The sequence below is a fragment of the Emys orbicularis genome, chromosome 16 (genome assembly GCF_028017835.1).
Source record: "Emys orbicularis isolate rEmyOrb1 chromosome 16, rEmyOrb1.hap1, whole genome shotgun sequence".
Lineage (NCBI taxonomy): Eukaryota > Metazoa > Chordata > Testudines > Emydidae > Emys > Emys orbicularis.
In genome coordinates, this window is record NC_088698.1 from 23,211,203 (window position 1) to 23,235,319 (window position 24,117).

Consider the following 24,117-nt stretch of genomic DNA (forward strand, 5'->3'; position numbering starts at 1 on the left):
CCTCCCGCATTTCAGTCAGAGTTGCAAAATTTGGATACCAAACACCCCCGCTACATTCAGGGGCTTTTGGAGGCAAAACTTTGGTTGGCTCCATTAGAGAGTGAAGAGTGTGCTGTGAAGTCTGGATTTGGATTCCAGCATCCCCCAACCGAACATTTGGGGGTGGATGCTGGTCTTTGATTCTGGCCAATCAAGTAGCACCCATCGACACCAGCAGAGAAGTTGATCTACCATGTACCAAAAACAAAAGAGACCTTTAACACGCACACAAAAACCCCCACCCACACACATCAAAAGACATTCATTTTTCCAACTCTCATCTCTCCAAAATGACTAAGAGTAATCCCAGATTTAAAAACAAACAACAACAAAAAAGAGCTACCTCTCTTCTGATAGATTTGAAATTTCAAACACAATGGTGTTGCTCTGCTGAACAGGAAGGAAGGGTCAAAACTGGGCTTCTAAAGGATACTAGTTATTGCCTTAGTTAGAGTAGTGCTGGTAGGAGGGTCTGTATCAAGGGTTCACTTAAGGGGCATGGATTTGGGATTTGGACAGAGAAGAAACAATCAGAATACAAAGACTCCATTTGCAGAGGCAATGACAATATTGCCAACTTCAAGTATTCAAAAATCATGAGAATGACTTAAAACTGTGAGATTAAAAAAAAAAGTCAAGATTCTTTTTCTTTGTCTTCTGGTTTATAAACCTTTAGGTCACACTCACTTCATGTTTTAAAGCTTGTCTTGGTAACCATGAGGACTAGAACCTTTTTTCCCCCTTTTTAAATCAAGACTGAGATTCTTATGAAATATCTTGACCTATCTCAAGAAAAACTTCCCAACGGTAAGAACTGTAGGGCAATGGAACAGCCTAGGGAGGTTGTGGAAGCTCCTTCACTGGAAGTTTTCAAAAGGAGGCTGGAGCCCTCTGTCTTGGATGGTGTAGACCAGGGGTAGGCAACCTATGGCACGCGTGCCGAAGGCGGCACGCGAGCTGATTTTCAGTGGCACTCACACTGCCCGGGTCCTGGCCACCGGTCCGGGGAGCTCTGCATTTTAATTTAATTTTAAATGAAGCTTCTTAAATATTTTAAAAATCTTATTTACTTCACATATATAACTAAACTATTGTTGTATTATAGACTTATAGAAAGAGCCCTTCTAAAAATGTTAAAATGTATTACTGGCACGCAAAACCTTAAATTAGAGTGAATAAATGAAGACTCAGCACACCACTTCTGAAAGGTTGCCGACCCCTGGTGTAGACACAATAAATCTTGCATCTTGGCAGGGGGATAGACTAGATGACCCTCATGGTCCCTTTTAACCCTATGATTCCTATGAATTTTCCTGCCATCTCATTGCCCATGCGTCACCAATCACTACATCAGAGAGCATGCCACATCACTGGATACAAGTTTAGTACCCTTTGTGGCTGCCCAGGAAGCAGAAGACATTAGGATGTCTAAGTAACGCCGGGTCTACACTTCAAATTTAGGTCGACCTAGCTATGTCACTCAAGGGTGTGAAAAATTCACCCCCCCCCCCCGAGTGATATAGTTAAGTTGACCTGTCCCCCAGTCTAGACGCTGCTATGTCCATGGAAGAATTCTTCCGTCAACCTAGCTAATGCCTCTCAGACAGATGGATCATCTACAGTGACAAAAAACAAAAACAACAAACAAACAAAAACAAAAACCCACCTTCCATTGCTGTAGGAAGCGTCTTTACTACAGCATACAGCAGCAGCTGGAGCACCCCAGCTGTGCTCTTCTAGCACCTGTAGGATAGACATAGCCTAAGATACACCTCTTGGGAAGGCGTTCTATCCAAAACACATTCACTTACGTAGCATCCCAGCCTGAGCCATTCAGCAAAGCTAATCTCAAAAGAGGGACAAAGCAATGCCTGTGAATCCTGAACGCAATGTCAGACTAAGAACACAACAGAAAAAAATTAAAAACCTGATTAGCAGCAGCCACTGCCACACCATGCCTCTCAGGGACTGCGCACTCCCTTCTCCAATTGAACGCCAGCTGGCAGTAGGAAATAGGGGCAGGATTTCCTGTAGGGTGACCAGGCAGCAAGTGTGAAAAATTGGGACAGGGGGTGGGGGGGATAATAGGTGCCTATATAAGAAAAATACCCCAAAATCGGGACTGTCCCTATAAAATTGGGACATCTGGTCACCCTAATTTCCTGTGAGCTACCCAGAGCTCTGCGAGAGTAGAGAAGGCAGCTTCTCCGGTATGCTCATTCCTCTGCCCGTCATGGCTCTGTTTCATTGCACGGCTGCTGATCTGTGGAGTACAGGCTCCAATCCACAACGGTTAAACTAATTATTTATTCTTTGCATTGTGGTGGTGCTTAGTATCTCCAGTCAGGGCCCCATAGCTCTGGTCACTGCCAGGGTCCCTGACCCAAAGACCTTACAGTATAAGCAACTTCTGAGGTTTCTGCAAGAGCCTTTTTGAGAGACCCTGTACTTCTCTGCCAGTGCTGATGATCTTCAACCAGAGTGACACCAGGGGAGAAAAAAGAAGATCTGAGATGCCTTTAAAATCCATCTAATCTAGTACCACAAAACACGAAAATGCCTTGCTCATATAGCTATTGCACGGTGTCCCTACAGGGCAGAAATAAGGTTGTTTGGGTGCCCCACCTGTGCATTTTTATACCTTAACATGTTTGGATTTTTTTTAAGTTTCACCTTAACTCTGAATTTGAACCCTGCTTTGTAACGGGATAATCACAACTTCCTTGCAGCACATTTTATCCTAAATCGTTGATCAATACTCTCAACTTTAACTCCATTTTAACAGTTTTTGTCTTTGAACTTATTAGAAATAGAATATAAAGAAAACCTCTTGGACTGAGAGCTTGTCCATTCAGCCCCAGGCAAAATAAAGCAGTTGAGTTATTAAAAAGGAGGGTTAATACGAGAAAAATTTACTCGGCCTGAATTGTAGACACATGTGCGTTCTGGGCACCAAAATGGCACAGCATTCTTAGGGCCTGATCCTGACTCCAACTCAATGGGAAGCTTTCCACCGACTTCAATGGGTGTTGGATCAGCCCTACAACAGGGGTCAAATATGCTTTCTGTGCTAGGTCATGCAGTGTGGGCCCCCTGCTCAAGGGCAGGGAGGATTTTGGGAGTCTGGGTTCTGGGTGCGCAAGGAGTAAGCAACTACAGGGAGTGCCTGCACAGTTAAGTTTGTGGGACAGGCCAGAGGTTGGCTGAAAGGAAGAGCAGGGCATGGGCAAAGCTGATGTGCTTTACTACTGAAGTCACTGGGGCATAAGCAAGTGCCTAAGAACTTTGATGAAGTGTCTGGGACCTTACTTTTTTTTTTTTTAAATATATAAAATGTTCATTAATTAAAAAAAGATGGAATAACTGACATTTGAACACACAATAATATTCTCCAAATAGCAGCCTAGTGGGTCTCGGCTCATTGCATTTCCCCCCCCCACCATTAGTAACAGCTTGGTCTTGCCTTTTAGACGGTCACCAAGAAAAGAACCTGAGTTTGCGAGGGCTGTCAGACTTTTGAATGCATGTTAGGATCAAGGAGCAGCATCAATCAGCTCTGTGATAAGTTAAAGCATCTACTAACCACGTAAACCAACAGGATAAAAGGGTAGCAGGGCCCTATTCATCTGGGAAGCAAACATAGGCTGTCTTTGTGTAACATTACCCGATACCAAGAGAAACAGGAAATTTTTTTTAAAAAGCAAGGCCTTAAGATCTGACATTTTCAGGAATCAATAAAATGTAATCCTTCCACATGCTACCTTGTAACAGATGCTTTCTGTGTTATTAAAAATGATCAGACAGCTTTGAGGTCCACTTTAGTGGATTAATCTTTAAAACTCCCGCCCGTCCCTTGACCTCCAGTTTTATTATTAGGACTAGGGTATGTTTAAAAAAAAAAAAAAAAAAAGAAACACCAAACACCTGACTGCTTCTGCTGATCACAAATAACTCAGAGTTCTATCTTAGCTTGGACCAGCACTGGCTCCACAGACAGTCACCAAGGAGCGATGGGGAAGCTAGCTTGGCCTCTATGCTAAATACTAAGGATTTGATCCAAACACCTTTGAAGTCAATACGAGTCTTTCCATTGACTTCACTCGGCTTTGGATCAGTCCTATGTAAGGGACCCTCTTCCAAACACTTTAGACAGAATATTCTTGACTATGCCTGTTTGGACACACCACACATCAACGTAAACACATTATAAACCCCGCACTGCAGGTAAGCTCAATACCAAACCAGGACAAATATCCACGGAGATTTCGGTTTTGCACCATATATGGAAATTAATTGTGCATTTTTTATGCAGTGATTGTCATAGTGAATGCCTACATTTTTGCATTTATAGATTTTGCCTCTAATTTTTTGCATGTGAAAAAAGATGCAAGGTGAAGTTAACCAATTAACACCTTTCCAGTCATGGGGGACGGGAAGGGGGGAAAGCTCCAGCAGAGAGGTTAGTGGGTTATAGATTGTTGTAACAAGCCATAAATATCTTTAGTGTCTAGCAAAGTTATGAACCCAGGCTCATCTTTTGAAGATATTGTGCAGGTTTCTTTTGAGGACAAGGATGGAGAGATCAGATATGAAGTGATCGCTTTATGCAAAGTGTTCAACCACAAGTGATATGGTGGCTTTGTCTTTTACCATTTTTCTGCGAGAGTTCATTTGAGAGGGTAGTGATTGTCTTATTTCACCCACATAGTTGTCACTGGGGCATTTAGTGCACTGGATGAGGTACATCACATGTCATGATAAGCATGTGTAGGACCCATGGATCTTGAAAGGTGTGTTGTGGAGGGTGTGGATCATTGTAGCAGTGGCGCTATTATGCAGGTTTTGTATCTGTTTATTACAAAGCATGCAGATTCCAAAAGAAATTCCAGTGGAGCACTAGCAAAATACCCATCAGTCACCTAAATCAAGAAGCCCTGAAAATAGGAAACATAATGAGTAGGATTTTATTTTTAATATAAAAATCAATAAAATGAAGTCCAAAGACGAACAAAGATAAAACAATAAGTGTTCTCACTTTCCTCTAAGCATTCAATTTGCTAACGCACATCAACTAAAATTCCTCTTAGTCACGCCTGACACAAGCTAGTCCTTTAGGCAAACATTCTCTCCACTCTACGTGCTGTGGCTCCCGGCCAGTTTTCAGTTGACGTACGCAGCATTTTTCTACTTGTGTCTATGCTCAATGAGGTCTCTCCAAAACCCTAGTCACAGACAGCATTTTTAGCCCTGTGTATGTTCCCATCTTTAGATACAAATAATGTCCAATTGGTAAAGGTCAGCCCCTGTAAATCAGGTCACCTGCAACAAATGTGACAGCCACAGATCTGGATATAATCAAACACTTAAGCAAAAGGCAATCAGTGAGACATCAGGCTGTTCACCTTGGAATTAAGGCCTTGGTACAGATTGATGGTGAAACGAAAGTGAATTTCCTTATGACCAAGCCTATTGCACCCAGACAAAGAAAATACCTGTTTGAAAACCACCACAATCATTTCCAAACAAACAACTCAAGGGCTTTTCCAAAACAAACCACCCTCCTGATTAGAGGCCAGCCATCAACAGTTCTGCCACTGCAGAGGTTATTCAACAGTATTTGCTAAGCTCATCAGAGGCATGACCCTGCATTCCTTTTCAGGCAAAACTCCTGGGAAGTTCTGCCTGAGGACAGAATGCAGGATCGTGCACAGGCTGATGGGACTCTAGAGTGGGCAAAGCTGGCAAATGGGCTGGACCATTTCTGGATGAAGGTTCCTACTGTTCGGTTGCCTTCCTTTACTTGCCCACTTCGTCTTCATCATTAAGGGCAGGATTGTGACCTGCCCTTACACTTTTGTGCTATACAGAGGAGTGAAGGGGGCATGGCCCCTCCACATGGCTATCTTCATGGGGGGGGGTCACAGCACCTTCCATGGAGCTTCTACTTCCTCCTCCCATGCAGGTGGGTGGGGATTGGGCAGGCAGAGGTGGGAAATGGGTGGAGCCTTAGTTCCACATTGTGGCAGCCCGTGCAGCAGGGGAAGTCATCTGCTACGGGTATGGGTCAGGGCACCCCCTGCTGGAACAAGTGGAGGGAAGCAGGAGAGAAACAATTCCCTGACCCTTCCCATACCATTTGCTCCTGGGTCAGGGCAGCTATGTGCTGCTCTACTCCTTACTCAGGGCAGGTCATTAAATCCGACTACTCTAGGCCCATTCCTGAGCTTCTGATGCCCAAAACTCCCTGGGCATCAGTTTTCTCTGGCAGAAAGATCTCACGGAATACTTCTGCAACATTCCAATCTCTTTCCTATGCCCCAGGAGCAGCAAGGCCTCCTTCTCTGGTGTAGGCTATGGCATTTTTTTCCCCCAGCAACACAGCAGAAAGGCTGCTACACTGGAGGAAACCCTTAATTGCTCCCAAATATGTGATTAATTTCCAAGTGATTATTTTAAGATAGTCTGTCCCTTGCCTCAGCCCTAATTACATTTCTCTTGTCAATTAATTAAAACCATGCTAAGTGAAATACTAGTTTTTATTTAAAGTTTAGGGGGAAAATCATGGGATACAATTAGATGTTACCAGACGTGATCTCAGCAGGGTTTCAATCATAATAGGTCCCTAATTCAATACAAAGCTGTAATTAAGAATGTAATTAACTTGTGGAATTCTACTGATGTCATACACCACAAGAGCACATAATGAGCTACACTCTTATAGTTCAGAATCCTTATTAGATTGGACTGTTTTATGAGTAAGAGCACAAATTGGGTACATAAAACATAATTTATTATGTGCACTTCACCAACAGAATAGTTACACTTTAAAGCCAAGCAAAGCACTGAACAAGAGAAGCCAAATGTTGCCCGGCCAAGGGCAGCACAGTGAACTTGTCAGCAGCCCAAGTCCACATCTAGTACGTAGAACATGGAGTAGACAGAGCTCCACTGCCACTAAATATTGTAGAACCAGGTTATTGCCATGACTCCATGTTAAAGATGAAATAGCTACAACCTACTCTGTTATTTAAATAGGGTGTAGCTCAAATTGGTGGTAAAAAATTACCACCATCCGGGGGGTAAGATGGTAGATCTCAGTTGGGTTTCTTGTAGACTGGTGCCCACATCACAAAAGCATGACTGTACTTGGCAACAAGTCTGCTGCCTTAGTTGCGGTCTATCCGTTCAGATGGGTCTAACTAGGGTATGTCTACGCTGCAATTAGACACTTGCAGCTGATCCGTGCCAGCTGACTCAGGCTCACAGGGTTTGGGTTGCGAGGCTGTTTCATTGCTGTGTAGACTTACAGGCAGCTGGCCTGTGCCAGCCAACTCAGGCTCATGCGGCTCAGGCTGCGGGACTGTTTCTGTTGCTGTGAAGACTTCTGGGCTCAGGATGGAGCCCAGACTCTAGCACCTTGTGTGGTGGGAGGTTCCCAGATCTCTGGCTCCACAGGGGCCACAGGGATGTGGTGCCGGCTGCTTCCGGGATCGGCACGGGGCCAGGGCAGGCAGGGAGCCTGCCTTAGCCCTGCTGCGTGCCGCTGCCACCCTGGAGCCACTCAAGGCAAGCAGCGGCGGCGCCGGGCCAGACCCCACACCCCTCCTGCACCCCGCACCCCAATCCCCTGCCCTGAGCCCCCAATTCCCTGCTGAGTCCCCTGCAGCACCCGAACTCCCTGCCCTGAGTCCCCTGCCCCTCACCGCACCTGCACTCTGCACCCCCTGCCCTGAGCCCCCACCCATACCCCGCACCCCCTGCCCTGCGCCCCCTCCCACTCCTGCACCTCAACCCCTTGCCCTGAGCCTCTTCCTGCACACCACACCCCCTCCCATACCCTGCACTTCCTCCTGCACCCCAACCCCCTGCCCCAGCCCTACATTCATGGCCCTGCATGCAATTTCCCCACCCAGATGTGGCCCTCGGGCCAGAAAGTTTACCCACCCCTGCCTTAAACTCATCCTATATTGGCCCCTCCAAGTCAATGTTGAGACACAGCGGCAAGATATTGTGGGGAATCCTGTACTGTAGTTTCCCTTGTTGTATTGCTTCTCTGGATAAAATGAGGATTTCTGTTCCCAGTGCAAAAAAAAAAAAAAGAATAAAATAAATCAGTTAAGGAAGCTAAAGGCGGCTCCAGAAAAACAAAACAAAACAATAATAAAAAAAATAAAAAATAAAAATAAAATAAAAAAAGGAAAAACCACAAATGCCCAGCTAACATGCAACTGTGAAACAATAATGACCCTACAAATTGCAGTGTGAAGCCATGATTATATTTGTGATTTTTAAAAAAAATATTTTACCTGCTTTAAGTTATTTTGGTTCTTTCCACCAGAGTAGCTGCTATGGAGTGGTCTCGGCGGGTGAGAGAAGCAGCCTTGTTAACCCACTCAGAACATGGGTGCAGAGATAAAAGTCTCGCTGATAAGCTAAGGAGACTCCCATATTGCAGTTTGCTTGCAATCCATAAGAAAAGTAAACAGATGAAAACGTGATTGAGCAAGACACTGAGAAGGACTCTAAAAAGTGCTCAGGAATTCCATATTCATGGAATATGAGACCTTCAGAAAGGGCGCACTCTCACGCTCTCTCTCTCTAAGCACTTTGGCAAAGCAGGGTTTAGAGTAGTTAATGGAGTGTCTGATTACCTTGTTTCTGCTACTTGTTGGAAGAAATTACTACTGAATTTTTGGGGCTTTGATCATTTTCCGTGACAACCTTTCATTTTGTGGGCTGACTTTCTGGTTTCTGGAGGGGGCAGGGGATGACGTTTACATCTCTAAATGAATCCCTGAGCACTTCTGTTACATAAACAACCAAAAAGAGACCATTTTCAGAACACTAAATCCACAAAGTTCAAAATTCGTAAATTAATTCCACCCCTCTCTCTCTGCCACTCCCAGGTCTGTTTGCTGAAGCATCTATACAGCAGGCTTGCCAGAGCTTGGACTACTTTTTAATTGTAGGAGACCAAAATAGAAACAGAAGTATAAATACAGATTTTAAAATATGATCGAATTAGATACTTACAGTAGTTCTTAGTTTAAACTCTCATTGGGCTTCATCTCAGTCATACAGTACTGATCCCGAGAGAGGCACAGCGTCTGCTGCAAAGGGTGAGGGATTGTTGGCTTCAGCAGGTCCTGCAGATTATCTATATATACTTTTCAGGGCCCATGCATCACAGTATCTAAGCACCTTCCAAGTATTTATGGATTTATCTTCACAACATCCCCGTGAGAGAGAGGAGCATTTGCCCCATTTTACAGACGGGGAAGTGTTTCACTGACTTGCTCAAGGTTACCCAGGAAACACGAAGCACAGCCATGAACTGAACCCTGAGCAGTCGAGTCGCATTCCATCACCTTAACCACAACCCTGTCTTTCCTTCCACGGGCCCTGGCAGGGTCAGACCCTTACATTGCAGCAAGTCATCCGTGCTGACATGAGCGCTGATTCTTATGGATGCCAAGTCCTCCTCCTCAGAATCAGTCCGTGTACAACTACTCTTGCCTTTCTTACCAGGCAGCAAAGGTGTTAACAGGTAAAGATCTCCCACAATGCGTTGGTGCAGGGATGCTACGGGTAACTCAGAGCTGCCTCACCTAGGCTGAAAGCTTCTGAAAATCGTCCTGTGGAAAAGTCCCTAAATCACAGGTTTTATTGAAACGACCTGGGATGAGGAAGTACTGATCCAGAAATGCAGCCACTGCTAATCTGCCTAGTCCATAGGGAACCGCATAGATGGGGCTTGCCTCCTCTCTGCATTGCATTCAAACAGACAATACGATGGGGCTAAATGCATTTGCAGAATCTTCCTTCCCTGTTCCTACTGAAGAAGTTGAGCAGCAGTGAGCCTATAGAAACATCCACCACTCAGATCTGCTATTGCTCCCGAGGCAGTTCTCCGTCTTGCCCTACATGTGGGCCACAATGTTCTAAAACCCCCTCTTGCTGACCTCTTCCCTTTCCTTACCCACCTCCCTTCATCCTTTGCTTCCCTGTCAGCTGGTGCAGAGTACACACCAAGCTGCCTTTCCCACACCTGGACCTTCATCACTCTCAAGTGTCAGTGTAACAAAGAAAGAGTCTTGGGTTCACCTGCCCATTGATTTTTTGTTCCATGCGCCTGTTACATGTTCAAAAAAAGTCACCTGAAAAGCTCTCTAGCGAGCATGAAGAAGATTAAGTTTTCCACACAACAAACCATACCAAACGCTCTCTTCTTTTCACTCTCTGGCTGCCTGACACTTTCACTTGTGATTCAAAATGGAACTGAATGAATGAATGGCTCTACCCCCAGCGAGTACGGCAGGTAAGTAAAGGTCCTTTGAACCTCAAGAGTCCCTCTTTCACTGTCAGTTCCAAGTGGTATTGAAAGAGTTCAAGTTCAAATCTATCCCCAGGCTCCTGAACCTTTTCCTAGGGATTAATACCCTCTCTCCGCAGCTAAGAACTCTGGCATTCTATGACTCAATCTCAAAGGATATTAAAACCAGCAGGCACAGTCTACAATGAGCCAGGAGATTCCATAAAGGAAAACCAGGTTAAGTTTGCAAAGTCAAACACTCAAAACTTAGGAAGTGCCAGGCATAAGGTTGACTGGGCAACTTTAACTGAGCCCCCTTGTGCCTATGCATTAAGATGCAGTCTTGAATTACATGATCATATACTATTTTTCCCCACAGGACCCCTGACTCATTCAGTGCACAGGATCACAGGTGCCAACTTTCCTTGATGCCGGTGAGTGCCCCCCTCCACCCCAACTCCACCCCTCCCTGCCCCTATTGGACCCCTCCCCAAATCCCTGCCCCAGCCCCGCCTCTTCCCCGAGCACACCGCGAGCCTCCCCCCCCCCCTCGCAGCACTTGCCGCGCGAAACAGCTGTTTTGCGGCGCAAGCGCTGGGTGGGAGGGGGGAGAAGCAGGACACGGCAGTGCACTCAGGGGAGGAGGCAGAGGCGAGCTAGGGCGGGGAGCTGCCGGTGGGTATTTTTCCCCCCGTGGGTGCTCTAGCCCTAGAGCACCCACAGAGTCGGCGCCTATGCACAGGATGACCAGCACTCACTGAATGGTTAGCTACTCTATATTTCTTTCTATCCTGATCATTCAATATGTGGCCCCAGACCTTATTTACTGCACACCCTCCAAACACTGCTCTGAATACAGACTTATTTCATCCTGGGCATTTCTAGGGTGCGCACTGTGCTATCGAGTGCTTCACAAATAACGCTGAATTTATTTTCACAACATCTGTGTGGGGTAAAATGGTGTTAATAACCTATGTTACAGATGGAGAACTAAGGCACAAAGAGACGGCACAAAAGTCTCAGAAGCATGCACTAGTTTTGGTTGCCCAATTTGAGATCCCTGCAGCCTGATCTGTCAGAGTACTTAGCACTTACATTCCCTGTTATATGTTCAAAGCCCAGCTCCCATTCGCCTCAGCTGCAGTGGTGAGTGCTCAGCACTTCTGCAGATCAGACCCCAGGCAGCTCAAACTGGGTGCCCAGAAAATGAGGAACCCACAATTACTGACCACCTGTGAACAGTTTGGCTTGAACGGAACACAGGAACTCTGTGGCAGAGGCTGGGATAGAATCCAATTTTCTAGTGCAGCAACCAACTGCCTTAACCAGGAGATCGTGCTCTCTTCCTGCAATCCCTTGCCTCCCTGACTATACCTTCCAACTTCTGTAACAAACCAAGCACGGCTCCAACAGGCAACAGCCTCCTTCACTACACATTCCTGATTTATTCCCTGAGCACCAGTGAATAAGACAGGGGTCCTGTAGATAGCCATTTGCCCTTCATCCCCCTATATCCTAGTGAGGTTGCTTCCTTCTTCCCTGCCATGCTGCCTGGGCCAGCAGAAGGAGCAATTTCTGGGAAAGCCCTTGCATCCCTTGGCTGGCGCATGCTCAGTACAGAATTTTCCTGCCAACCTCTAACCAACTTCTACTGTGCAGGTAGAAACTACAATTTTCAGAGGCTTATAATACTTCTAATTTTGAGTGAATTTTCACAAGGACAGCAAAAGTCACCTCTGACTCCAGGGCAAAACCCCTCCTCCACCACCAAATTTTAAAACAGAGACACTAGAGCAGTATTGCAGTCCCCAAACATTCAAAAATAATGGGTCAGGCCCCCAAAATCATGAGATTTTTAAAAAAAATAGGGTTCTTTTTATTTGCCCTCTGTTTTTTGACTCTTTAGGATACACTGGAGATGTATTTTCAACCAGGAGGTCGAGAAAATTAAAATTAATTAAAAAAAAAAAAAAAAGTGAGACAAAGCAATTCTTTAGAAGTTTGGGCTTTTAGGAAAACACCAAGTATTGCAAAACCCACAACAAAGCTGGCTAGAGTTAACAATTAAACTAGAGATTTAAACTAAATTAAATTAGAAATTCTCAATTAAAGAATTTTTTTTAACAATGGCAAACCAATGTATTTTCTGCTAACTTTGTTCTTGGAAATAGCTGAACTGTTTTTAACTGAAACTTTAAAAAAAAGTTTCAATCTGAGGCAGACAGAGCATGGAAAATTTCAGCTTGCACAGATAAAGTTGGGAAAAGTTGTAAGCAACTGAAAAAAGGATGTTACAATGGAAAGTGTTAGGTAACCTTCACTGCAAGTGTCGCTGCCAGCTATATATATTGTGTGGATGGATGGATTAGAAAATGATTAGGCATGAATTTTGATCTGACCACTTTAAGGGGCGCACACACACACACACACACACACACACACACACACCTACCTCTTAAAGTGGTCAGATCAAAATTCATGCCTAATCATTTTCTAATCCAACTGTTGTAGACCAAAATAAAGTCATCCCCAACGTTGCTGCACTTCCATTAACAACTTTTTGGCATATGATGGCATTAGGAAACATCACATACGAAATGAATTAGACTAAGCATTTTTCTTATTTATCTTCTTCAGTAGCTTTGGAATATTTCTTAGCACATCCTCCACAATGAAGTCTTTTTCCTATGAAGAAATGTGTCTTCACTGGTTCTTCTTACTCCTATTTTTCCATGTGGTCTGCATTTTCTACTGCTTTTTAAAAATTGTTTCCTTAACATGGTCTTGGTTTCGATTCTTTCAATTAAGAGCAACAAAGTTTTTTAAATGTGGTGGGGCAAATTCAGAAGAACCCCCACTCTTGCCTTGTTTATGCAGAGAGAGATTTACATTTATGGCACCTTATTGAAGATTATAGATCTTACATTAAACCCTAGGATATTTCTTCAAAGAGGATCAGAAATTAACATAGATCAGAGGCTGGCAACCTGCAGCTCTCTTTAAGACAATGGAACGCTGATGGAAGGATTTGGATTGACAGGTTTGAAGACTGGAGTCCAGGAAAACATGTACAGATCAGGTGACAGTGAAGTGAGCTTCTCCACATTGAATTAAGGGTTGAAGCACAAAGAAGCACTTCCAGGAGTAAAAAGATAGTTCAGTCTCAATTTCCATCCTGTCCTTTGCCACTTTTCTGAAAGGCCTAATGCAAAGTCTATTGCAGGGATCGGCAACCTTTCAGAAGTGGTGTGCCGAGTCTTCATGTATTCACTCTAATTTAAGGTTTCGCGTGCCAGTAATACATTTTAACGTTTTTAGAAGGTCTCTTTCTATAAGTCTATAATATATAACTAAACTATTTTTGCATGTAAAGTAAATAAGGTTTTTAAAATGTTTAAGAAGCTTCATTTAAAATTAAGTTAAAATGCAGAGCCCCCCGGACCAGTGGCCAGGACCCAGGCAGTGTGAGTGCCACTGAAAATCAGCTTGCGTGCCGCCTTCGGCATGCGTGCCATAGGTTGCCTACCCCTGGTCTATTGAAATCAATGGGAGTCTTTGCATATATGTAACCCCGCATTGTACAGGATACATATGCAGTGTGTCATTAAAAAAAAAAAAAATCTCGCAGTCATTGCTGCCTCTGTGTATTTCTTTTTCCTCAATTCTATTTCCATCCTGTGTTTTTCCACTGGATTTCTCTTTACCCACAACCCAAAGTGCATTTTCTCACAGTCTCTAAGTGGGATGCAAAGCTAACATTAAAATTTAAGCCAAAATGTTGAACCCCATGGTGCCTGGATGGGTTCAACCGGAGGCAGTACAAGTTTGCTCATCTCTGCTTCTCGATCATCCATCATCACTGACCCTCTTTAGAGATCGGACAGCTTATAAACAGTTTCTGTCCTAAACCTATTGATCAGGGAGACAAAGCTGCCCGAAGGAAGCTTACTGGTGCTTCACTGACAGCAGAGTCACTTCTCTGAAAATATGGAGCAGATGCAGTGTGTTATTCTGCATTCATAGATTCTCACCTGCCTCACACTTCTCTTCCTGCCTCCTGTAAATCTACTAAATGGTTCAATAGATGCATATTCTTCACAGTGTCCTCTCCCAGAGGACAGATTTTTGTTGAACGCATTAGAGACTTGGAATTTCAAGTATGGTCAGAGACTTTCTTTTTTAAAATCATAGAAGATACATGCATAAAACTCACCCTTCTTTTTATCTGTCTTGTACAGTTCTTTTCAAATAACAATGTTTAACTAGTAACAAAAAACGTTATAATATACTTTAGCCTGTTGCAAAACAAACACAAAAACAAAAACCACCACCACACACAGGAAATATTCATTCTGAAGTAGAAACTGACAAGTCAGAATGTCATTAAGAGAGAATACAACTTTCTGAAGACATTTAGGATGATGTGAAATAATTGAATAAATCCAAAATTCCATTGAGCGCATGTGGGCAGGTCAGCTAGGACCAACTGTTCAGATTTGTCATTATTTATCTCATTTTTGGTGCTTTACCTTTAGGGTGCCCAACTTTAGGCACATATGGCCTGATTTCCAAAGGTGCAGAGCACCCAATGATAGCTATGTGTACTCATGACTTTCGGGGGGGGGAGGGGAGGGAGAGGGGCAATCAGTCCTTAGCTGTTTACAACTGGACATCCCCAATTGGAGACCAATCAAAAAATCTGACCCTTAACCTCTGTGTTTCATTTTCCACATCTGTAAAATTAGGAAAAATTACATTAGTCTCCCAGGAATGTTGCAAGGATTAGAAGATATAAAGACTCTATGAATTAACTACTCTTTTAAGAGATTGCTGGCTTTGTCCAAGATCTCTGTGCTGTCAAAACTCCCAGTGAGATCTCTGCATTACTTTTTGCATCATATGAAATACACAGAGGCTGCAAAACAAGGGCAAAATATATAAACATGTACAACATATTGTGACGGGTTGGATCACAGAAACCCCCTTGAGAGCTGCCACCTAATGTGCAAAGACTACCTCTGCTCCTGTTTTCCCTGCCAGCTCAGGACTCCAGCACCCTGTCTTGCTGAGTCAGACACTCCTGTCTGGCTCCAACACAGACCCAGGGTCTGAATCACTTGCCCCAAAGCTGCAAGTTTACCTGAAAACAGCTCACAGTAGTGTGCTTGTCTTTAGCACTCAGATGCCCAACTCCCAATGGGGTCTAAACCCAGATAAATCCGTTTTACCCTGCATAAAGCTTATGCAGGGCAAACTCATAAATTGTTTGCCCTCTATAACACTGATAGAGAGATATGCACAGTTGTTTGCTCCCCCAGGTATTAATACATACTCTGAGTAAATTACTAAATAAAAAGTGATTTTATTAAATACAGACAGTATTTAAGTGATTCCAAGTAGTAACAGACAGAACAAAGTAAGTCACCAAACAAAATAAAATAAAATGCGCAAATCTATGTCTAATCAAGCTAAATACAGATAATCTCACCCTCAGAGATGCTTCAGTAAGTTTTTCTCAGACTGGACACCTTCCAGGCCTGGGCACAATTCTTTCCCCTGGTACAGCTCTTGTTCCAACTCAGTTGATAGCTAGGGGATTCTTCATGATGGCTCCTCTCTCCTTTTGTTCTGTTCCACCCCTTTATATATCTTTTGCATAAGGCGGGAACCCTTTGTCCCTCTGGGTTTCCACACCCCCCCCCCCCCACTGGAAAAGCACCAGGTTAAAGATGGATTCCAGTTCAGGTGACATGATCACATGTCACTGCAAGACTTCATTGCCCACTTGCCAGCACACACATATACAGGAAGTCTCACAGGTAAACACAGCCATCTGCGGACAATGGTCCTTGTTAATGGGAGTCATCAAGATTCCAAACCATCATTAATGGCCCACACTTTACATAACTACAATAGGCCCTTAGAGTTATATTTTATATTTCTAGTTTTAGATACAAGAGTGGTACATTTATACAAATCGGATGATCATACTCAATAGATTATAAGCTTTGTAATGATACCTTACAAGAGACCTTTTGCATGAAGCATATCCCAGTTACGTTATATTCACTTATTATCATGTTTTTATAAAACCATATAGACTGCACAACGTCACACATATCTCCCTATTTTCAAAGGCAACAGGACTGAAAAAAACAATTGCATTTTATATCAGTTTCCATCCCAAAAGCAATGGGAAAACTAAACAAGTATATTTAAGCTCCTTTATTTGCAATAGCCCAATATTGTGGGTTGAAACATTTGTAAATGATCTGAACCAATTCTGCTCTTAAATTAACTGTGTTAAATATCTCCCTCTGGGGAACACTGGAATAGCATTGGGGGGGGGAGGGATAGCTCAGTGGTTTGAGCATTGGCCTACTAAACCCAGGGTTGTGAGTTTAATCCTTGAGGGGGCCACTTAGGGATCTGGGGCAAAATCAGTACTTGGACCTGCTAGTGAAGGCAGAGGGCTGGACTTGATGACCTTACAAGGTCCCTTCCAGTTCTAGGAGATAGGATATCTCCATTAATTTTTTTGTTTTTAATATGTGCACAGTTAGATTACTATTGCTATTACTAGAAAATTGCACCTACTATTGACAATTGCAGACTAGTTAGCAGACAGACAGAGAGACTTCCAAAAAAAAAAAATCACTTCAGCTCCAAAGGGGTCTAATGGTGCCAAAATCTGACTGGCACCATGAAGAGGGGTCCCCTTCCCTTGGAAATGAGAATGTATATGATGTAAAAGCAGAATTCATATAAACCATACTCTGACTGTGAATAGTACTAAAAATGTCCTTTTTGTCCAATCTGTTCCTTCTTACAGGAAGAGAGAATTGTTTGGTGGAGGGAGAGGATTTTTACAGAATAGCCCTGGCTTGCTGGAGGAGCAGAAGAATATATGGGGGGAAATCCTGGCCCCTCTGAAGTCAATGGCAAAACTCCCATTGACATCAATGGGGCCAGGATTTCAGGCACAGAGCATATCCTCTGGCCATGCTTGGATAGAGGCCCCATGCAGTAGGTTCTGCATCATTGAACAGAGATCTAAAATTGTTTCCCAGAATCTATATAAGAACAGGGTCATACAGCATGTGGCCCACATGGTTTAAAACTGAAGTCCATTTATATATTTTAAAAAGGTCCAAAGTTGCAGAATGGTGCATGTAAGAACCCAGGCGAAAGTGACAAGCATTGATTACCCAGGGGGAATCAATCCAATCTACTCCCACTACAATGATAAAGAGAGAAGGATTGATAACCACAAAGTTCAAACCCACACCTGAACATTCCCAAAGTTTAAGCATCTTTGGATCTGGGGTGTTGGTTCAGCCTATTATAGAGAGATAGCTGCAGAATCTGGATCAGGATCCGACAATTTAGCGGCAAGAAGGATTGTGGTCATAGGCTTCTCTCAAGATCTTTGACACGAATGAAATTGTTGATTTCTTTTTCTACCCAAAGGGAACAAAAATCAAATTTAAGTTACTCTTCAAATAGGCTATATACATATTGTGACTCTTCCAAGAATGTTGCCGGAGGATATGATTTTTACCTCCAACCAGTTCTGACATTAGAGCATTAGATGATTGTGTTTAAATGTCATCTGAAGCTTCCCATTCAAGTGCTGTGGTTTCATCACTACAGCTAATTTAATTTTAAATGAATTTTCCAAACCAAGCCTGAAGTTCAATGGAAGCCTAAAGGTTTGAGGCCATGTGAAGCTTCCAGCCTGAAATATAGTGACATCCAGATTTCAGCCGTGAAACAACCAAGGTAATGGCATCAAGCTATGACTCTATGACTAAGTGTGGATAATGTAATAAAGTGAGACCCTCCAGTTAGGCCCTGTGCTATGGGCATTTTCATTCCAGATCATAGCATGTATCTATCAAGTCTGCTATCCTGCTTCCAGCCAGGGCTTGCTCATGATGCTGAAGAAGAAAGTGATTTACCATTAATAACGCAGGTTCCTAATCCCAAATTAGAATACTTTAAGGGACACTTAAACTTGATAGCATCCTTTCCAAATTCCAGTAATAAAAATATAATTTTCTACTTGCATAGTAGCTCCCTCATTTTAGGCTCTCAAAACTCTTTATAAACATTGGCTAATTAAGCTTTCCAATAACCCTGGGATATAGTCAGGTATTGTCATTCCCATTTTCCAGATGTGCAAACAGAGCCAAGGAGCGGTTATTCAAGTGCCCACATTTGCACAGGCAGTCAGTGGCATAACTAGGAAAAAACAACCCGGGAATCTTAACTCTCATTCTCTCGGTCTAATCTCTAAAACACCTTTCTATCCCCGCAATTTCACTGCGCATTAAATAAGGCAATGATATCAGCCCAACACTTATATGCAACCCCACAGGAACAAGAGTAAAGAGACTTTCGTGAAAGGAAACCAGAGAAATAGCATTAGTATCAGCACATTTTATTTGTGTCGGGGTGGAGGGGAAAAGGATAGAGTTCTCAACCATTCTGGGGTGGGGTAAGGAGAGGACATCTCAATATAAACAGATTGGGGAGGGCAAAATAGATCCCACAGTTCTGCAACCTATATGAATAGACTTCCTTTGCAAGCTTTCAGGGGAGTTATTATGAACGGCAGCAGCATGAAGACGTTCATTTATAAATATCACCTCAACAGTGTCCTTTCATAAAAAGACACCCTCTTGGCTTAGTACAATAGCTTTAAAACCTGAGATGGAGAACACTGGCTCTGATAGTTAAACACTCACCACTCTGGCGGTTTTACCACTCACATCCCTCTCCCTTCCCCCACTAATGATTAAGCTTTGCCATGGAAGAAATTGCAATTCAAAGATCCATCATGCCTTATCAGAGGCCAGCTGCAGAGAAACAGCATTCAAGATACCATTACAGCGACCTGTTGGCTTTAACTAGAGGCACAGTCTTTGGAGAACCGCTGAGCATCTGTAATTCCCATTGACTCGGGATCAGACTGTTTGTGCCAACACTTCTATAAAGGTAGAGTGTCAGGGATTCACTGAGCAATCACTACAGGCCAAAAACGCTGCCTCCACAAAAAGTGGAGCTCTTTCTTGTCACACTACCCATAGAAACGCTCTAAGCCTCCATATGGCTGATGTCCAAATCCCAAATTACAACTGAATGCAAGGAGAACTCTCTCTTCCATCAAACAAGCGTGCCACAGCGGACCAGGAGCTGTGAAAAGGTAGTAGCAAGCACCAAACATACCTGCCAAATCAAAGTCAGGTGGATTTAATTAGGAACATTCTAAATCAAAGTGAAATAGTTACTTAAAAAATAAGTATTTGAAAAGTGGCAGCACTAAGTTATTGAGAAGTTTGATCACATTACTACTTTGTCATCCATTTAGGAGTTTTCAAATAAATCTGTCCCCATACAGAAACCTTCCTGAGTTTACAGACTAACAGTATTCACAGCCACACGTCCAGGATCAGTAGGGTGCAATCAGATTCGGTCTGTCTCTGCCACGGTGTTCTGATCAGTGAAAATTAACAGGTGCTGACAAGTCAATACTATATTATCTTCTCCACAGTAGTTATTTATTGTATTTGCTACTCTTTATTTCATGCCAGCAGAGCGATACGTTGTTTGATTCTACAGAGTGCAAACAAAATATTCTGGCTATTTCTAAAGACACATGAATTTTTAAAAACAAAAAACTTTCTCCCAGTTGTTGTAAAAATAAATCTGGTTTAAAGAATGGATACTCCATAGCTACAGTCCCCACTAGCACATGAATAATTCTACTGAAGGAAGTAGTGCAGATCCGTGTGAGGAATAAACATGCTGTAGCAGCCAAGTAAGGATTGGCCATTAACTAATTAATTCATTTTAACTAAGAGAGAGAGAGCGCGCGCGCATACATATATGCGCACACAAATTATGTAATCAAAGTATGGATAATAGATTAGATTTGAGCTGCAGGTTTAAGTGGTTAGGTATAAGTAGGATTACACCACAGTGGTACAGGACTAATAAGCATGTATCACTGATGAGTGTGTATTAAGGCTGTAACCCAAGGCCTACAGGCTTTAGGTCAGTAACATATGTAGCTTGGCTATGGAAGGCCTCAGGCCTGAAACAGGTTAGCATGACCAGCTGACAGAGAGATAACCCTGTACCAGTAAAATGTAAGATGACAGTGAAAGATGTGTGAAGTGCTGCTGTTCTGGAAACTATGCAGCAATAGACTGGAATGCAATGTACCAGTTAATACCGCAAGATGCGTAACGGTAACATTTCAGGGGATTCTGCAATAACCTCAAGTTGCTATGGTAACTCACTGACATAGATGAAAATGAGAATAAGGGGAACTAAGGGGGTTGCCTATGAGAAATGGAGCACCCTAAAATTCATGGGGTGTGGAAGTGCAAATAAGGAAAAAGGGGCTGACATTCTCATGCATATGCATGAGCATAGTGGGAGTAAATGAAACTCAGGGTAAAAGGTGTTGCCTAGCCTAAGTGAATAGGGAAGCACACCAGGAAACAGCCAACAGGACGTCCACTTGATAATCACCCTACTCATCCCCAGCGATGTGAGTATGAAATCATTGATGCTGGACATCTTATGATTGGTCTCTCTCTCTCTCTCTCTGTAGTTTTGGCATTGTTCATCTGCTCAATGAAACTGTTAATAAAAATAGCTTATGACCATAAGTAACACTCACTCTTCCTCGTGTGCTCCTAGAGTCTCCAAATCCAAGGATATTTCTAATGGTGGTTCTCACTGTGCTAACCCGGATACTGTAATCGTTCAAGAGCTCGAACGTTTGGCACAGGTCACTGTGGTCTAAGATACTAGGGCCAGCTCCAGACTCCAGCCGAGCAAGCTCGTGCTTGGGGCGGCAGATTCTACGGGGCGGCATTCCGCCCAATTTTTTTTTTTTTGGTTTGCCACTCTGGCCGCCCTGTAGAGGGCGGCAGCGCGGAGGAGGGGAGTGCCCTGCTGGGAGCGGGCTGCGCGCTCCGTCTGCCCCAGCTGGTGCCAGGTCTGTAGCAAGCCCGGCAGGGCAGTCCGCGTCCTTCCCTCCCCGCCGACCGGAGCGGCGCGGCGGTCTCCCGGCAGGCGGCACGGCGATTGGGGCCGCGTGGCGAGCGCCCCGCTGAAGCCCTGGCCGTCCCCCTTCTCTCTCCCCCCCGCTCCTTCCTCCTCCCCGGGGCACATCTGCAGCGCCGGGAGTCCCCCTGCACCCACGCTCCGGCCGCCCTGCACATTTTTTGTTGTTGTTTTTTTCCTGCTTTGCTGCTCCGATTTTTTTTTTTTTTTTTTTGGCTTGGGGCGGCAAAAAAGCCAGAGCCGGCCCTGTAAGATACCATTGGTAATACCAACCCATCAGTATTAAAAGGCTACAGTCCTCAATCCTAGTCCATGATCCTGTGGCACAGGATGACCAAGTTTTTTGCCTACCTCTGAAATCACTTATAGGGACAGTAAAGACAAGGGAGGAAAAAAAAAAAAAAAACCCTAGATTCTTCCCTAATGTAACTCAGCTGAAGTTACATCAGTCATGAAGCTAGCTCAGAGTGAGAGCGGGTTTGACCCAAAGCCCAGTGAAGTCAACAGAAGGTTCTCATAGGCATTGAACCAGGAGATCTCATAATAGGCCTACTCCAGCATTCATTGTAGCCAATGACAAGCTTCCCACTGACCTCAGTAGGCTTTGAATCGGGCCCACTCTCTCTCTCTCTAGGCTAGCTTCATCCATGGGATGTCATCCCTAATTTATAGAGGCAGGGAAAGAATCCAGTTGTCCAGGGCAGCATCCCAATGGTCTTAAATCACAACAGCCTCCTCTCTCCTTTACTATACAACCTTGATTCATCACAAGAACAGGGCCATCCTGTGCACTGAATGAGGTAGGGGTCCTGAGGAAAAAAAGTAGTATGTGATAATGCATTTAAAGACTGTATCATAAGGTGTACCCTTAAGGGGGGTTGAATTAAGGTTGCACAGGCAACTGTAATTCTAGCATTTCCTAAATTTCGTGCTGGACTTTGCAACCTTAATCATGTTATTTTAATGTAGCTCTTTGTGTGTGTAATTTCCTGAGGGTTTGGGATTTTTTTTTTTTTAAACAAACTAAAAATCCCAGAAATTCCATCAAGTGGCATCAAACAAACAGACACCCAGCAGGGAAGATTTCAGCCCAAATGGTTAAAGTTTAGCAAATTATAAGCAACTGAAAACCGGGTCTTATGGGAAGTGTTTGGCAATCTTAATAATAGTCAGTGCTACCAGCCTGGCCTATATGAATAAAGTGCAACCTTTCATTTATTCGTTTCCAATTTCTGAGGGGGGGGAAAAAAAAACAGTACATTTGTCTTTGGGCATCTCTAAGTTAAACATGCACAAAAAGTTACAGGTTCTCTCTGTGGGGAGGTAGAGATTTTTTTTTTTTTAAATGTACCCATGATTTTGACTTTGTAAAAAGCAAACAATATTAAGTCAACAGACAGATGAAAAATAGAGGCAGAAATCAAAAAGGCATGGTTTACGTAGTGCCTTTTCACTTTCTCTAATTTCTCAGTGATTAATACCCTGCATAGAATGTTCAATGCAAACCATGCCAGCCAACCATCTCATTTCTGTGGTGTCACATGAACAAATTAAAATTGTATTGCTCCAAGTATTAGACAAGAAAATTGATCGGAAAATGGAATTTCCATTCCAAATCAGAACGAAAAGCCAAAATTTAGCACAGAATGAAAAATCTATTTTTTAATTTGAAACCATCAAAACATTTTGAATTCATCATGTTGAATCGTTTTGACAATGTCAAAACATTATAATTTCTAACATTAACATTTTGATATAATATAAAATCTAAATGATGTCCAAATGAAACATTTTTACCTTACTGAAATGAAACAATTTGACACCATAACAAAGTGAGAAAGGCAAAATTATTTGTTTTGACTTCTCTCCCATTTAAACATTTCATCCAAAAAAACCCAACACATTCATGCAACACATTTCAATTTTGACAAAACTGCATTTTCTGATAGAAAACTGGGATTGAAAATTTTTGATGGCTCTATTAGTTGACACAGGAACAATCCTGCACTGGCATGAGGAATCCAGCATTGACAAGGTAGATGCACTTCACGTCTAACTTCTATGATTCTATGCTAATTAAGAGAACAAAATTATATGGGCTAAATTCTCACTTCAGTTACACCAGACCAACATGATGGGACTGCAGCATGCATTTTATTTACTTTAGACTCTTTTCGTGCACAGTAAAACTGGCTTTTAGATGTGCGCAGGAGACCATGAAGGTTTTATTCCTTCCAAAAATATAACAAACAAAAAAAAGGTCTCTTTTCATAACTGAGAAAGCCTTTTACTCTTTTTTATTTCCCCCCGCCCCCCATTCTTCTTCAAGGTTTTCATATAAATGTCAAATTCCTAAACACTGTTCTTTGGCTCACTGTTTTCTTCATATTATGGAAAAGGCCAATTCACTCTAACAATTCTCAGCCTCCCACTGCAGCAGACTTGTGCATCCGAATCTAAAAACAGGAACACGCAGTCCTTGTCCTTTGATGAACACAAGTAACACAGAGCACACAATTATGATGACAAGAATAGAAATGGGAATTATTCTGTTCCCCCCACATTGTTTCTTATTTTCTGAATGAATGATAAAAAACTAAAACACAAAAGAACAACCCTACTCCTGTAAAAATTTATTCTTCACTTACAGTTGTAGAGGAAAACTAGAAAAACAGTATTAGAAG